General features: G+C 33.9%; 1 protein-coding gene across 1 annotated transcript in view; it reads right to left on the bottom strand.

The window, feature by feature from the left end:
• Positions 1–17,242, bottom strand: part of LOC133835126 (cell death abnormality protein 1) — a 138,893-nt gene that overhangs the window by 103,034 nt on the left and 18,617 nt on the right. The window lies entirely within an intron of this gene.

Raw genomic sequence — 17,242 nt, forward strand, 5'->3', positions numbered from 1 at the left:
TGATTAATTTGGCACAAAACCGTATTAGCTTCGAAATGTATCTGCAAGATACTCGCAGCAATTGCGCTTCAAACATATATCCGACACTAAGCTGTCCAGTGTTGGCAAATGCAACAGGTTTTTAAAGCTCAAAGCTAAGCTGATAGTTTTTGCACATATAAATAGACTTTGCTTTCATTTATCTATTTTTGATTGCCAACCACGCAAATGTATCTTTAAGTGACATCTCGTAAATTACGGAAGTTCTGTGACCTGCAACTGCGCATCATCTTTGCCATCAAACGATGCCAATTTGTTTTGACGAACCTTTGAACCCAACTCGAATCAACAGGCAGTTTTTCTCGAGACTTGCCGGCAAGAAGCTAATTATAGATACACTTGCGACGCCATTTCGAGGGCAACATAATCAATAATCGATAATTGACAAATTAAGCAACACTTACGAGTGCGAGTCTGAAACCGCTTGACTTTAATTTCATGCCTCGAGTGTCGCAATGTCAAAGCTAATTAATTGGATTTCTTAACTCAGACCCAAAGTCTGAAACTGTAACTGTATCTGATGCTAATGCTGATGCTGAAGCTGTGGCTTTGTCGGTGTCTGTGGCTGTGGCTGAAACTGCAGCTGGTGTCTTGACCAGTCGCGTATCAAAATCTCAATGGCTGTCTCGCTGTGTGTCGGTTCAGTACTCAGTTCACTTGTCAAATTTCAATAATTTAGCACACGAATTTGTCCAGACAGAAGCTGTCAGCGATAAGCCAGACGAGCACAGAGTAACAAAGAGCACGACGACAACATTTGGCAACAAATTTTGGCTAACCCTTAGACAATAGTTGGTTAGTTTTCTTGGGCACGTTGGCTTTAAAGTCGCTTTTGGCAATAAGAATTTAGTTCTAAACACTTGACCAGCTCAAGAATATTTAAATAATTCTATATGTTTTACTTGTAAATGCATCAAAGTATTATATCAAATTTAATTAATACAATGTTTTTTTTTAAGCAGTTTAGAGAACTATGTATGTTGAATACTCAAAACTAAATATTTGTAGAATTTATAATATTCATAATTGAAAGAATAAAATAAAGCTCTGAATAGAAAGTGTATTTGTATTGTCGTTTCTCACTCAACTCGCATTTAGTGTGTTAAGTTTTGTATTTTGTTCGAGGGATTGCTGAAATTGTTAACGTAAAATTAAATGAGATTCGTCTAGTAGCGTTTATTTCATGCGCCTCGTTGGTTTCTCCTATAAAACTCAGCTTGCAACTTTTTTGCATTGCCGCAGAGGTGACATCGAGGTAAATTGTTATGACAAGAAAGAACTCTGTCCGCAAAACCCCATAACAAACATTCTGAATATGTATTCATCGTATATGCAATAAAGATCCGCGCTTGAGCATTAAAGCTCGAATAGCTCAAACATCATATGGGTTATTAAATCTAATCACAAGTGTCTCCGTTGTCTACAAAGCTAATAGAATGGGAGTTGAAATAGGAATTCGCTCATCGAAAATGATGATGATGATGATATATAGAACAAGAAAACACGCTAAAATTTGGATTTTATTTTCCACATAAAATTTGTCAAGTCGTGTTCTCACTTTACGATGGAATGTTTCTCAACTCCGGGCAGCAATATCGATCGTAGCTGACAATAGTTGATCTGGACAATCGCTGCTCATTGGAAACTGCATTTGATGGCGATGGATTTGATTGGACTACATGTAGCGACAATGGCATAGAGTAGCCATTAAATATGTTCAAATTTGAATATCTATTCAAAATAACACACTGAATCCTGGGAGCCGCTTGTCTTAGACCCATTGTGATGGACATGAAGAAGTCATATAGAAAATTCAGCATATTATTCAACTGCTGCACTGGGCCAGAGCCAAGGAATAAGCGATTAAAATCTTGTATGTAACTCATGAACATCCTGAGGCTGGATTGCAGATCGACGTTGAGTACGCGATGATAAAAAGGCGACACAATATCGCGCATTTCCACAAAGTTGTTAATGGAAGAGTCTCCAGTTGGCTGCGATTCTGGCACATCGCTGTTACGATTGTGGGGCAAGGTGTAAGCTTTGCTCAGTCGAGTAGAACTGTTTGTCTCCGCTTCTACAGGATCTCCATTCAATTGCACAAACGGCGTCTTATTGCGTAAAACTACAGGCTTATATCGCTGCTTTCGTTGCGGATTTTGACCATGAACTTGATCGGTGTCGTCTTGATTCCGTGGTAAAAAATCCTCAAGAATTTTCGACCAATTTATGATGCGCGTCAGTGAATTGTCATAGCACAATTGAGCCCAGACTTCAGGGGACATTCGCTTCATCAGATTGGATGTGTATCGCGATCTATTCGATGTTTTATATTCGGCAATCGATTGATTGACGAGATCACTTTGCAAAGCGTAAAACTTTGAGTTGCTGCTTGAGTTCACCATGTGCTGATAGGTCGGATTCTTGAATGCGGAAGTCATCATGGCAATGCACTTTATCAAATGGTAAAATAAAAACAGAAATCATAAAATTATGATGCACAAACATTCAATTTTGATGAAGAGAATTCTAAACGTGATTTGAAAATACAATATAAAAATTTATTTAGTTGAAAGTTTGTGTTCAATATGAGCATTCTGCCAAGCATATTTGGCATCCCCGAACAATTATATTTTCAAGAGCTACTAGATAGTCTCGAAATGCATTATGAAATAAATACTACCAACTGGGACATTCGTGTTCGCTGGCAGACAAATTTTGCATTTGCTTTGCATAAAGAAAACATTCGCATTTCTGTCCAGATAAAATTCCAGCTTTCAGTTTCCATTTTTTTTTTGTTCTTCGCATTTCAAATTGATAAATCGACGAGATTTTCTTTATGAAGCGAGTCCAAACAAACATTCAATGGGTGAGAAAAAGTTCCCAAAACAAAAGTCAATACCAACAGCAATAATACGACTAACAAGAACACAGACAAATGTAAAAAAATCCATTTTTTTTGTCATACTTTTACTTTTTGGCTGCTTTCGAAGCGCCAGTAAATAATGAATGCCAAAAAAGAAGCGCAATTTTTTTTTCGGTTCTGTTGGCCAGCACTTTGAGTACACGTAAGTGAATGCATATGAATAAATATTTGTACGATTTTTTATGCAAACTGTTGGACAGCGAACTTTGATTGCGTGTACAAGCAGCTTTATAAATACTTATAGACAGTTCAGCTTTTTTGTCAGAGCAATGCTGATTGATATTGCCTGCGATTATTGTGGGTTGCTGAAAGGTTATTAAATGAAAGTTCAGATGATAATTAATAATGTATTTATTATTCATATGTTTCGAGTGCTTATATTTTGGTATATTTCAATGATGTATGGTATATTTTACATGTATGATCAATATACTAAATTTAATCTTTGACATTTTTTAGTATATTGTTTTGGTATTTTTTAAAATTAATACCGAAATGTTTTTCTGTTTAACATACGAGAAAACTTGATTGTACCTTTCCTTTTTGTTTTCAATATTACTTAGTTAATTAAAATAAATATTGGTATGTATTTTAAATAAATTATCAAGTTTAAAATGGGTGTATATATGCGATGATTCTCTAAGAATATAAAACACTTAAAGACTGACTTTCTCTTTTTGTGCATCTTTACAAAGTGTCGAGCTTTAATCTACACATTAAAGAGCAATAAAAAATCGCTTCTTTTAGTTCTTTACAATCAAATTACGGCCTTTTGATATCATTGAATCAAGCACTAAAGATGTCAGCATCAGAGAGCAGGCTACAAATGAAATTAATTAACTCAAGATTTGCGATAATCAGCGTGACAAATTTAATGTCACGATAAGGTCAAATTGGCCCCCGTCTTTAGGACAAAATTTAAGAGACCATTTCTTTCCTTTTAAGCTGAGAGAATTTATCAAAAAATTAACGCCTAAATTGAGTGTTGTTTTTTTGTTTCTTTTTGGTAAATGTCACAAAAGGGAGGGAAACATAAATTTGACGTATCATTTTGAACAATGTCATAACTTTTAATGCCACTGGCAAAGGGACAAGGTCAATGGCCAATGGTTAAACAAAAACAAAATTGTCCGAACACTCTAAGCTGCTCCAAATCCGCGGAAAGCTCTGCCCACCACAACAACAATAATCAATATTCGTCCTGGCAGCTGAAAGACAACAAACTAAAGGCAACAGCAGAGCCCCATCAAAAGCCCTGGAGGCACGGAAAAGTATTGGGAACGAGAGAGAGAGAGAGAGAGAGAGAGAGAGAGAGAGAGAGAAACGAAGAGTGAGAAGATGGAGACTAAATCGGAGCAGTTGCGTGTTTGACATGTCATTCGACGCCGACTGGACAAACACAGGACACGTTTCCTTGCGGCATCGTCAACAGGAAGCACATTAACCATTGGATTCCCAGCATGACAACGCAACGCAAAAGACACTGCTGAATAGCCAAGTTTTCCCCACTTTCAGCGTGCCATTCAGAGGGGGACATTTAACTTGAAATGGTCTATGAATTAACAGAATTTTCATGCCTCAACTGCGTCTGGTTGAAAAGGTCCCAAAATGCGTTGGGAAACGAGAAACGAAAAAGTGCTGATTGACTTTGAGTTTGGAAGCCCAGAGAAATGCTCTAACCTCTTGGAATATACATACATTAATTTGAATGTTTTAAAAGAAGATGGAATTTTTTAAAGTATAATTTAGAATTCGAGACTCGCTTAAAGTAAAGAATCTGAGAGTCAAGCATTTAATGAACTTTCCTTATAAGGAGAACATGAAATAAATTAATTACAATAATAAAAAATAATTATAATATACATACATATGTATATTATAATAATACTAAATAAGTAAAGAAGTTTAAGCATTTAATAAACCAGTTTTATAAGGACAATTTAAAATAGTGTGTAACATATGTACTATAATATACAAAAATATTATATTAAATATAAAAAGCAATTAAGAAAGAGATCTAAATATGATATTCATAAAAAAAAACAATAATTTAATAAACAAAATGTAATTGAAATGAATGAATGAAATTGAGTTGTTCTTAAAAGGTTGAAAGTCATTACAAAACACAGATAAAAAACATGGTAAAATTAAGAATAAAATCTTAAATCAAGATAATGTCAATTGAACCAAAAAGGTTTATTCTTAAATCAAGATCGAAATATTACAAAAATTTTAGAATGGCTAATCTTGAAATTCAAGATTATAATCTTGTTTCAAGAATGGAAAAATTTCAAAATAATCCAAGGAAGCAACATCTTATATCAAGCGTTTTAAAATGTAGATTACTTTAAATAGGACAAAAAAATTGTATTTGTGTTTTTTATATTTATTTATAACACACTTATAATTGTTGTCTAATTTTTTTTTACCATTACCCTATACCTCTTTTTTTATATACACATGAATATAATTTTAATAATTAACAAAATAATAAATGAATGAAGATGAGTAAATAAAAATTATGTTGATATTAAAATAAATAAATTAAATAAAACTGATTGATTTAAATAGATAGACAATCAGCTTCTCAGCATTACTTCACTGAAATACCCTTTTCAAAGTGTGTAAACATGACAACATGACATATTTCACACGCCACAACTAAGAAAACTGCTTAATCACAGATATTTGGATATGAAATTTTCTAATATTCATTTTTCATGTAAGTTTCCGGCAGCGTTTAGCCACAAAGTCTACCTAGACTATATACCATATGTACATACACATGCGAGTATATTAAATATATTCGAATAAATCTTTGTTGGCTTCACTTTTTTGCAGGCACAAGCAATTTATATGTAAAATGTTTTTGGGCATTTCTAATAGTTATCTCGATTCGTCTGAGCTTTTCCTTTACAACATTTTCTATTTATTTTCATTTTGAATTATGAGCAAAACGAAATTGCCACAGCGAACAAAATTAAAAAAACTAAAATACAAATAAATAAAAATGAGAATGAAAATAAACCACAATAGAAAAAAGACAGGCTGTGGTTTTCCCAAATGTGAGTGGGTTGAGGTCGATCTTGACATGCGTGTTTTCTGATAAAAAAGTAAAATCGTATTTGGGTTACAAAAAGGGTTCGGTTGTGGGCGAAACTAAAGCTAAAGTTAGCCATGAACGTGGGCAAGTTGTGCGGTCAATGAACCCCATTAATGAGCCCTTTGCCTGTTGGGCAATCGGAGACACTCGATGATTTATGAACAAGCGTGTTTTGTATCTCTCAATTGAGTGCGGTCTGGTCTGTGAATCGAGTTGCTTCATTTAAACTTTTGGCTAATCGCGAGTTGCCTGTACACAGCGAGCATGTCGTATACTTAACGTGACCCGCCAATGCTTACTGACTTGCGCTTTATTTGCATATTTATCTAATGCTGTTAACTCGGCCAGGCAGAGCAAGGAGAGGAGCAGCAACAGCTGTTGACAGCGCTGCAGAGTCCTTGTCGGATTTGCTATAGGGTAAAGTAATGGCAGTTTGATGAGTTGGCAAGCGCAGGAGTGGTGCAGTAGGTAACGAGGGGAGAAAGATTTCTGTGGGGTCAAAGGTGCAATGGCAGCGTGAAAATATCGAGGATTATGCCGCACCAACTTCGTGTAGTTACTAACTGAAATAGAGCACTTACGCCCGAATACACTGAGAGAAGTTAAGGAATTACACTTATGTTAGACACAATGTGAGATTATAAAATACTTTTTACATTTATAGAACTTTTAAACTTTGAATTGGCAAAAACAATTACTGTTTTATATAGAGAAAATTTGTTTATTCTTATAGCATAATAATACTATATAATATTTGAATTATATATAAATATACTGATAGATTGTAAAAACAAGTAAGAAAGCTACAGTCGAGTGTGCTTTACGAGTACTGTGAGATTATCGCTTCCCATTTTCAATAAAAACAATATTCTATAAATATACCGAAAATTTACCCCAAAATATAAAAATATAAAGATGGCTCTATTTGGTATATTGATATTTTACTATATTGAAAAGATACCATACAGTTCTAAATATACCAGCTTGTTAGTCAAAGCAATACAAAATTATTTCAAGAATCATAAACGCTGTAGTAATATTAAGAAAAATTATAAATATGAATAAACTTCACTTATATTCTTCAATAAATTGCAAATATTGCAAATGTTAATTCAAATGTATTCAAGTATTTAACTAATAATAATTTATAAGACTTCTGAATGTTAATATTCCATAATCTGAAAACTTAATTATTTCCAGAGTGGTATATAATTCATTATGCAGTACTTAATTTTTTCTAAACATATTCGAATACTCATTTTATTTTTATAAGTATCGATCATATATTTTCTTTTTTCATTTTATGCATTTCAATCCATTTAAAGTTTAGCATATTAATTGATTTGAAGTGCTGTTATTTTTTGCAGTGTGTACGGAACAAAAGTGAAAATCAAATATTTGTGCAACGTTTCACTGGGCTGCAGTAGTCGGGAGTCGGCAGTTGGCAGTTGGCAGTCGGTGTCTGGCTCTGCATCCGCGAGGCAGCAGCGACTGTTGGCAGTGCTTTGGGGATTGCAGCGACAATATCCTTAGATTGGTTTGTGCTGAATCGCGCCCGGAACGTGGTACAAGAAATTGGCACACAAACCGACATGACAAGCCCAAGAGGAGCGATGCAAGGGGCAAGGAGACGTCTTCTAAATGGCAGGCCAGGACAGAGGAGGACAAGCCTGGCACATGCATTGGCATTGGCAAACAGGATCAACAGGAATTTGCATTTTATGGCGTCTGCGAATGCAGCAACTCACCCGCAAATTGCAGTGGCCCAGTCTGTCTCTCTGCTCCCTTCCTGCTCCTCATTCAATGTGTTCAGTAATTGTTTAAATTAAGTAAAGAAAAAAACATCTCACTAAATGCAATTAAAGCCAGGCGAAGAATTGAAACGAATAGCCGCAAAAAATGTACGTCATTTGAGTTTGTAACTGATGTCCTTGTGCGAAGTATCCTTATTGTGTTCTCCACACGCTGTTGGGCAATTAAAATGTCAAAAATATTATAAACACCAAACAGGCAACAGCATCAGACAGGACGAGGACGCCAACGTGAACGTCGACGAGGACAGCGTATCGCTTTAAAGTTTTTAATTGTCCCTGACATCGCAGCTTGTTTATCTTTTTCTCCAAAATGCAGTGTGATTTGCAGCAGTTGGCCGAAAGGGGGAAGGGTCGGAAAGTTCATGGGTCAAGCGTATATAACTGATGAACAGTGTGTTATGCACTAAGTTTATGTGTCAAGCGTTTTTAGCTGTAAGTGTTTCTCTATATTGTCTGCAAAAGACTTTGACGAATTATGATTATAAGTCAATCGGTTCTAAAATATTAATTATAAAAATACATATAGTGATATAAGTTTCTGCTTAAATTATATAATAATTAACTTCCATTTTTCATTTTTTAAAAATTTTTAAATAATTTTTTTCAAAATACCACGCGACTGTAAAATATATAAAAACATAAACCGATATCCCAAATTTTTCCGCTAATCCATTTAAAAACAATAAAGATTCTAAATTCCGTAAAATTGTTGTATTTTTATTTGATTATAAAGTGGAATATCCTCGAATATTTCTACTTTATTCGATTTCCATTTCTTTCTGTTGTCTTTCACATTTCGTTGGTCGACTTCTGTCAGGATCATAAAATATTTGTCAAATAAAAGCGAAATGCAGTCGGACTCGCTCTTCCTTCGTTTTCCGCCCCCCTTTGTTTTGCCCAACCACTTGGTCTAGTTACATTCATGTACATCCATGAATTTTGCTGTAATTTGAGTTTTATGCAGCACTCGACATGCAATTTTGTGTGTGTATGTGACTTCTTGTGGTCGGATCGTCTTTACTTACAGTTCTCATATTCTCCAGTTCCCCATTTCCGCTCCCCCTCTCACTGTCATTTGTCGCTGCGCCACGACATATCGATATATCTTGCAGGAGCCACCCACCCATCAATATGCCCAGGCTTTATATATTTAAGTAAATAGGTCGACAAACGGCAACTTTCATCGTGCTTGTTTTAGCTCACACACACCCACATACTACGCTTGACTTGTTGTTGTCGTTAATGTTGTGATAAGACTGATGATAATTATAACAATGCTCATTAAAGCTATTCTTACAGAGCTATAACAAAAAATGCTCTACTATCTTTTATAATAAAGTTTAAAGAGAAGCGTCTAATAAACTTTTTATTTTTGTAAGTGATTATCTTTAAATTCTTTTAATTATTATTCATTAATTTATTTAAAGTGAAATTGGATACAACATATAATAAATATAAAAATTTGTGAGTGGAAGTACACAAATTGGTTCAACATTCAAAAAATTAATAAGAATAGGAATATAAAATTTAATGTAAGAAATCTACAGCCAAGTGTGCTCGATTTTGAGATACCCGCTACGCATTTGAATAAAAGCAAAACGGTGCGGTAATAAATTAACATACCACAAAAATACTAAAATATACAAAACGCTAAATTTTGATTAGATATGATACTATGATTCAAATTATATCTCTATCTCCTATAGTCTCTGAGATGTAGCTGTTCATACGGACGGATGCTAATGAAAAATATATATGTAAATACTTATAGGGTCGGAGAATGCCTGTTAAATACATAAGTGATGGAGAATAGAAAGAGAGTCTGGTTTTGTTTACGCCAAAAATACTCTTTGCTGAATACATATTAGATTCTCTTCTTAATATTCTCTTCCGCTGCGACTGCTTCTGACTGTTCCCGCTCTTTTGAGATTGTTGATCAGCTAAACGTATTTGCGTACACAAAACCAATTGAAAACAGTGAGCATTTAAATTTTGCTGAGTCTGCATGCGAATTTCCTCGCACAATGCTGATTGTTGCTGTGATATTTTCACTGTTTGGATTACTGGAGGCAATCGATTGCTCAAATCAAATAACTTGTGGCGATGGGCTGATCTGTTATTACGGACATAGTTGCAGCTGTCTGACTGGTTATGATACTCGTATAGTTTATTGCGATGTACAAGGCGGCATGTGTGCCGATGATAATGATCGTGGATGGATTTGTGCCCCTCATGGCAGTTGTTCTGGTGCCAACGAGCAATGGCAACTCACTTCAAGTATTCTTGGAAATGGCTTTACATTAACCTGTAATTGCATTGAAGGTCATGCCCGTGAATTTGAAGGAGTTTGTGCCGAGATTCCATACCGATATCATACATCAATGTTAGATTACTTAATTATAGATTTCATTAAACTTATTCAAAGTAACGCGCCAAAGACTGAAACATTGCCAAGTGCGTTGTCAACTTTGAGTTTTATGATAATATTCTTTCTGCTAATTATATTTCTAATCGGAGTTCATCAGCAACTTAATCGAAATTTTGTCAGTACTTTGGCAAATCAGAACTTCAGCAATGTTGCGAACACTTCCTTAACACTTCCCGAAAATAAATGAAATACAAATGAAGAATTTATTATTTAAAATTGCGAGATTGTTTACCGTTTCATGGAATTTTATGAGCGCTCGTTCTCTTACATTTGAGTATATACAGAAATGTGCACATACATGAATACTATATGTACAATTTGTATACATTAAGGGATAAAATGTTGAATTAGTGATAAAAGGTGAAGGTTATTTAAAATAAATATTTTGATACTTTGTGAGTTCTTAGTTTGTTCTGAAATACCTAACAATTCGAATCTGTGACTAATATTGATAAACGTTTTATTTATTTAAGAGAAAAGAATATTCGAATTCGAACTCGAATCTGTGACTCATATTGATAAGCATTTCCTTATTTAAGAGAAGAGAATATTAAAATTCGTACATATATTCATTAAATGTATTTCAATGGAACATTTATATTCGAGTTATGAATTAATTTAAATAGAAAATATTTAAAATTAATTGTAGTTATTGTGGTTTTATGACAATATATTTTTAAATGTATTTTCTCTTTTACTTAATGGGAAATATAAGTGCGCAGTATAGAGTTGTACTTTGTATTTTTGTACATACATATGTATGTAATACCTACATATTTATACATGTATGTATGCCCAAAGCATTGTGCAAAGCAGGCATCAAATGCATTTGTATTTTCTGCCGAATGAGCATATTTTGGCTTTGGGCGTTTTTTGTGGTATGAAGTAACCAAAGCTTTATCTTCAGTTAAGCTGTTGGAATATCGATATATGATTTTTTATATCGATGCTTGCGATGCGTGACATCGATATTAATTATGTTACGAAATAGGAATAGTAAAACTTTCAATACAGATTATAATTTATTAATTCTTAAATTTTAGTGCTTCACTTTAGACATTGAGAAATACTATGAAAATTTGTTAATTTTTGAAATATTTTTAGTTTGATGAGTTTTTATCTTCTCTATAACTTTGCTTTCCAGTCTGCGTTGGACATTTAGATGCGTTGGATTTGCTGATGTATTATTTACTAGCGCTGACATGACATTGCTTGGAAGCATATCATAATTAAATGAGAATTGAGCCAACGAAATGTGCGAGAATGCAGATAAAGAATCGTTACCATGGTAAAAAAAAATAGTGTGGAAAGTTGGACAAATACATATGTACATCAGCGACTTAGGCTATGGTTGCAATTATAATAATGAATGTGTAACAGGCATAGCAAATAGCAATATGTACGTCGTTTCTATACGGGTTTTGAGATAAATAAAATGAAATTTTTAAAATCAATTACGTCATTCACATATTGATATTATTCATACATTTTCATTGAATATTGTATTCGAACCCTTGATTGTTTTAAAGGAGAGTTAACCAAATTTAAGATAAAATAATTAATGAAATGTAGTTTTTTTTTGGCATTTTTTTCACTATTGAAACATAAGTATATTAGTTTATCAAAGAGGTCAGCTGAAAGCATTGATATTTTGGAAATAATCAAACTCAACTTTCTGGCAAAAAACGTTTCGTAATAAAAAATGTTATTTTCTCTATATGATCCTAATTTTGTAATGTTTAATGATATTAAATTCAATAAAATTAAATAATTTATCCAGTATTTCCCCTCAGTGCAACACTTTTAATAGTCTGCAGTATAGACTCTGCACATGCAAAGCTTCTTATAGTAATCTTGCCTCGTGGACAGCTGAAAAACAACTGATATGGTTTTCTGTGGCGATTCGTTGCCGAAGTTAAAAATTATCAACTCAAGCTTCACAAAGCTATGCGAGTTAGGTTTTTAGAATTTGGAGACAGCTTATTTACTTTTGCCAAATTTGATGTGGAAGCATGTAGACATGAACTATTTACTTTTGTATATAAATACATATTTATATGTGGGTTTGTAGGTATCCCTGCACCAAATGCAAATTTTATTTTTTGTGATCTGTCGTTAGCATTTAAATTCAATCTCTCACATTGAAATTGCCCTGAGCAATTCTTTTACTTGTTCTGATTTTTATGTGCATTGAGTCAAGCTGCTAAAATATCGATGTTTTTTAAGCATAAAGAAATATATCATGTAGAATGTATGCAATCAGAGAATTTATTCATTAGTTAATTAATTGTAATATCTGCTTATTACCCATTAAAATATTAATTAACATTTTATAAGCTTTTCAATAATTTTGTTTTTTTTTATCGATATTTTAAGTTGCAACATCGATGACTTCATTGACGCTTTTATCTTCCCTGAAGTCTTTGCTCTTCAGTCTGCATTTGACATTCACGTTCAACAGTTCTGTGCTTCGATGGATTTTTTCAGAGAACTGACTGTTCTCTTCCTACTAACATTTCTTGGAATTATATCACCATTGAATGGGGAATTCGTGGAAGAATTGTGCGGTGAGGATGGAGATTTAGAATCGCGTCCATGTATTTATTTGAAGATAAGAAACTACTCCCTCTGCATGTGTGCCCATGGCTTTATTAATAACGGCACCGAAAATTGCGTTCGCTATTGCCAACGAGGTGAAAGGTGGTGTGGAGACTTGAACAAGTGCATCTGTGACACAGGATATGGCCGGATAATGGAGGACGAATGTGTTAAGTGCTCAGACTGGGGAAGCAAAGATCGTTATAGTGCTGAGATCAAGGACTGGAAATGCTACTATGAAGAAGTTAAAATGCAACATCAATATGAAAGCGGAAATACAAACAGAATTTTAGTACCTCGAATTAAGATTACCAAACGAACTACTCGTTTCTTCATTGCTGTTTTTTTTTATTGGGAATTGCAGCGATCTGGTATGTCACCAAATGGTGCTGCATTTGTTTGAACAAAATTTGTTGTTCAGTAAAAATAATAAATACATAAAATATTATTACCATAAATTGAGACGAATACTTTTTAAGCTATTGAGAAAAATTATTTATTCGAAATATTCAAAAAGTATTTGTTTTAATAAATGCAGATTGTGAGCTAACATTGAAATATATTATTTTTCGTTATTAATAAAATGTAATGATGTAAAGTATTTCACGAGTATTTTTTTTACCTCTCACTCTCTCTCTCTAGCAGTCATTGAATATTGAAAATTGTGAAGGATTTAACCTGGAATTTGTAGAAATATGCAGGAATTTAGAAAAATATTTTGTGCGATTTTGCAATATAACTAAAAACTGCTGGAAGTATTTGTTGTAAATTATAAGTTGTATAGAACAATTTTTTCCCTTTAGCAGAGATTGGCAAATTTAATTTGAAGCTTTTGTACATGCGGTAAGTAAATATATTTTTGTTTATATATTTACATTGGACAGTCGCAGTCGTACGTGTCTACTGGATCCCAAGCCACCAAGGCATCGATGGCAACGACATCGCAGATACTCTTGCCAAAGTGGGGGTAGGGCTTGATGTCGGCGATATCTTTGAGATCTCATGGCAGGGGAAATTGAAGTATGCTCTACGAGCTACGCGCAATGCCAACTCGTGCAAAACTGCAAGGCTGATGTGTGCTTCAATTAATACTAATTTAACCAAATTCGGTTTGAAGCTTTCAAGGAAAGACTGCAGACTAATGATCGGCATTTTAACTGGCCACTCTCTGTCGGCTGTCCATGCTGTAAAGATGGGCATCACGAACAGTGACCAGTGCAGAAAATGCAACGAGTCCGGAGTCAAGAAACACTTGAGCATCTTCTTTGTAGATATCCAGCCTTGAAATACCTTGATTCGCCGTGTCATAACGAACTTCGTGGTGTTTCACGGCAACCACCTATAATGCTGCTGACTTTTGCCAAAAATGCGTCCATACTGTGCGACTTCTGAGGCGAAGAGACCCTCCACCGGTAGATTTTTATGCTTCGCCCCTAGCAGGGTGGCCGGTCCTACCTAAGCTAACCTGTATTGGGATTTACATATGTTTAAGGATTATTCAACGTAATCTCGGCCTCTACCGAGATGACCTTAATGAATGTTCGAAGTGCCTTGAAAACACAGAATATGATTCTAATATAAAGGATTTCAAATGCGTCACTAATAATAAAGCATACGAAGACCCACCAAAACCTGAAATCATAGGGAATGGATTACCATCTACATCTGACATTAAAGGTTATGAATTGAGAGCAACACCTGATATCAATGTTAGTCTAATTACTGATCAAAAAATCCAAGAGAATGAATTACAAGCAAAAGCGGAAATCAAAATCAAACCTGAAATCAAAGGTTATGAATTGAGAGCAACACCTGATATCAATGTTGGTCTAATTACTGATCAAGAGAATGAATTACAAGCAAAAGCGGAGGTAAACCTGACTGATTCACAAGAGACTCGAAATTCAATTTCAAACTTTTCACATAATTCATTTGATTATAAAAAAGGTCGCATTACATCTAGCGTTGTAGTCCTAATGAATATATTTATTTTTCGTCTTTTCTTTCGTAAATAAAGTAATTGAATTTGATTATTGAACGAAATTTGTCTTTAATTTTAAGAAACAAACATTTTAATTAATTAAAAAAAATGCAAAATAGAAAAGTACTAAATAAATTCAACTCAAATAATTGGTGCTACTTACTTTTCCTTTTTTATTAGACAGATAAACAGACCTGGTTATAAAACCCTTTTACCTTGTGGGTAGCTTTTATATGTTTATACATATTTTCAGTTTTTTTTTTATTTAAGCCCTTCGATATAAAGTTTATATTGTGTTTGAAAAGCATTTTATTGCCAGATAGATATATTTTATGTTGCAATCTTACTTCAGCAATTGCTGTTAAATCCAAAAATTCGCAAACTTAATTTTATTCTAGTTTTTAGAACTTTATGTTTTCTATTATTCGCGATAAAAAATTAGAATTGAATATTTTTTTTATCTATAATATAAGTCTTTTCTGTACGGCGCTACATTTTGAGAGCAATTTTCTAATGCGCATAAAAAAGAACAGGGAAATTTCAATAATGGACGAGATAATGCAAATTCAATATAAGTACACATTTTCAGTACTTCACATTGATATATCCGATTAAAAATATTTAATTATAATATTGTAAATTGTACAATTATAAAGAATTAAAAAGAGATATTTTTTAAAAATCTGTACGAGATCGAGAACAAATGTGTGTCTACGGAAGACTCAAGATAAAATAGAAATACAATACCCACACAAAATAATGAATGCATGCATATTCTCGCAAGCTTCGAAATCGCACAGTGCAGAGCACATGGTTAAAGTTCTATTACGAGCATTTCTCTTGCTATATAAAAATAGAGAGCAGAGCGGCTGAAAGCTTTTTTTTTCGCGATAAGTTGACGTCACTTTACATGGCAGTTTCAGCGTGAGGGAGCAGCGCTCTCTTTCTCTCTCTTCTTTTATATTCTATTTATTTTGTTTTGGCATTCAGTTGAGTAGTCAGTATCAGTTGAATTGTGGTTTGCATTAGATGTGTCGTCATTAATTCGCTCGCTAAGATCTTATCAGTGATGCAAAATGTTGTGAAGCTGTTTGTGTTGCATGTGTTGATCCTACTTGTCGCACTGCAGCGTAGTGAAGCTAAGGTTGCAACAATCTGTGGTGATCACGAAGATGTCGCGCCACCCAAAGACTTCGAAGAGAAGCCACACTGTTGGACACTCTCGGCAGAGCCTCTCGAGGGCACGTGTGACTGTGGCATTGCCTATGTGGCAGACACATTCGGCAGGTGCACGAGCTGCAGCGATGGCTTTAAGCGCAATGACAAAAACGAATGTGTTCACTGCCCCAATCGAAATGAGAGATGGTGTTCCAAGAAGAAGAAGTGCATATGTATTCAAAACTTCCATCGTAACGAGACAAAATCATGTGTTCCCTGCGATGAGTTCGAGGAATCGAATGGCTACTCGAAATGTAAATGTGCTCACGGTTACAAACGAAGACATGAGGACGACTCCGTTGAGGGCAGCTGTGTGCTTGCTCCCAATGATCACGGTACAAAGAGAATTATTCTGGCCATAGTCTCGATTTCCTTTTTTGGGGTCCACCATTGGATATGCAATCAGAAAACACGGATCACGGTTCATTCCATGTATGAAGAAATAGTATATGTATGGGTATTAGATAAGTTAATGCTGAATCTACTTTATAAACACGTAATTTAATTGTTATTAATTATACATACTTAGAAAATAGAGAAAACCTGTTACTTATTCGCATGTACATATATACTATGTGTTCAATTGCTTAAGCACACGACGTCTTTGAGTTGCCAAGCTCTATATTTTCCAGCTTTTAAATGACGTAATTTGAATTATTCAAATATGTTCTTCTAGAGCGAGAAATTCCCTCCCATAGTTGTTTAGCTTTCCCATTCCATGTAAATCTATTCGAAAGTAAAAATGACACGTTTTGTATTTTAGCATTTGGAGTTTTTATATTCCCAAGTTACAGATACGAATAAAGTACACAAAAAGTTGCATAAAGACACTAAATACAACAAATTGCAGTATTAAATAAAAATATTTGTATTTATGTGTCGGAGATTAAGTAATATTTTCAGACAGGTTTGAGCCTATTTGAAATTATAAATATATCTTATAATATCGTAGCTAGATTTCTGCCACCTATTTCATGATAATTGTTTTTTAATTCAACGATTCATACAAAACAATTTTTGGCTTAAAATAAACTTATTGATTACATTTAGTTATTCATTTAAAAATTATCAATTAATTTATTTTTTTTTTAATAGAAACGGATTGTATTGTTAATATAAATATTGATCTATAATA

The sequence above is a fragment of the Drosophila sulfurigaster genome, chromosome 2L (assembly GCF_023558435.1).
Source record: "Drosophila sulfurigaster albostrigata strain 15112-1811.04 chromosome 2L, ASM2355843v2, whole genome shotgun sequence".
Lineage (NCBI taxonomy): Eukaryota > Metazoa > Arthropoda > Insecta > Diptera > Drosophilidae > Drosophila > Drosophila sulfurigaster.